Consider the following 1,124-nt stretch of genomic DNA (forward strand, 5'->3'; position numbering starts at 1 on the left):
TTATTTAAAAATCATATATTTATTTTGTGGTTTTAAAAATATATAATAGTTTCTTTTTATTAGAATATTTGCTTTACATAATTTGTTTTCATTTTTTTGTTGGAAATGCTCTATATGACTGCAAAAGGTTTTAAGTTTTTGTTTATTTTATTAAAAAGGGAATTCTATGGTGTCTTTTGTTTAAATATTTACAAATGTCCAGTAAAAAGTTTAAGAGATTTTTCAATACAACTAATTTAATATTGTGCTTTTTTATTTTTTTTTTAATAAAATTTTTATTTATATAAAAAGACTATTAGAGAAACCATTAGTAATAAAATTTAAATAAAAATAAAAGAAAGAAAAATATAATAGTAAACAATTTTTAGTCATAAATATACAGATTTCCATATAAGTTTATAGAAATACTGTTAGAGTAGGCTTAAATTTTATGCAAATTGCAAAATATTTTTAACAATCTCAATAATAACAATAACATTATTATTTTTTGGTTACTGTTTTTAATAATACTAAAGTCGCCTATATACCCATTTCCGCTGAAAACCCTTCTTAATACATGCATTGTACTCCGTTTAACTCTTATGTAAGCAGAATTGCTTATATACATATAAGTTATCCTTATGTAATTTTTAATACATTTAAGCGTACTTATGTTAGTTTATGTGTGTGTGTGAATGTCAGGAAGTATTAAAATGAAGGGATTAAAGGCAGTTGAGTTTTTTTGAAATTTAATATATTTTTATACTTTTAAACTTAACTTCTAACTTGTGTTTTTTTATAAAGAAAATATCCATTATTCTCAATTTTAATACGTCCGTTGCTGCAAAGAAAAGAGAAAAGAATTATTATTAATAAATATTTATGTACTTTGAACGGACGTATTTCATACATATATATATACTTATAACGGATAAAAATATATAGATCATTGTATTAGACGGCAATATTGGTCTTTCTCCCAACAATACCATTTGCGATTTTTTTTATTTTTCAAAAAAGTAATAGCAAATTACTATACTATAGACTAGACTATAGACTACACTATAGACTAGAATATAGACTAGACTATAGACTAGACTATAGACTAGACTATAGACTAGACTATAGACTAGACTATAGACTAG

The 1,124-nt window shown here is 22.8% G+C and overlaps 1 protein-coding gene across 1 annotated transcript in view; it reads right to left on the reverse strand.

Annotated features, from left to right (window-relative positions):
• Positions 1–251: 251 nt before the first annotated feature.
• LOC111681575 (guanylate cyclase soluble subunit beta-1) overlaps positions 252–1,124 on the reverse strand; it is a 61,872-nt gene continuing 60,999 nt past the window's right edge. The window contains exon 11 of the mRNA XM_046950202.1: positions 252–820. The gene's annotated coding sequence lies outside the window, so the exon portion shown is untranslated. The remainder of the gene's footprint in view (positions 821–1,124) is intronic.

The sequence above is a fragment of the Lucilia cuprina genome, chromosome 4 (genome assembly GCF_022045245.1).
Source record: "Lucilia cuprina isolate Lc7/37 chromosome 4, ASM2204524v1, whole genome shotgun sequence".
Taxonomy (NCBI): Eukaryota; Metazoa; Arthropoda; class Insecta; order Diptera; family Calliphoridae; genus Lucilia; species Lucilia cuprina.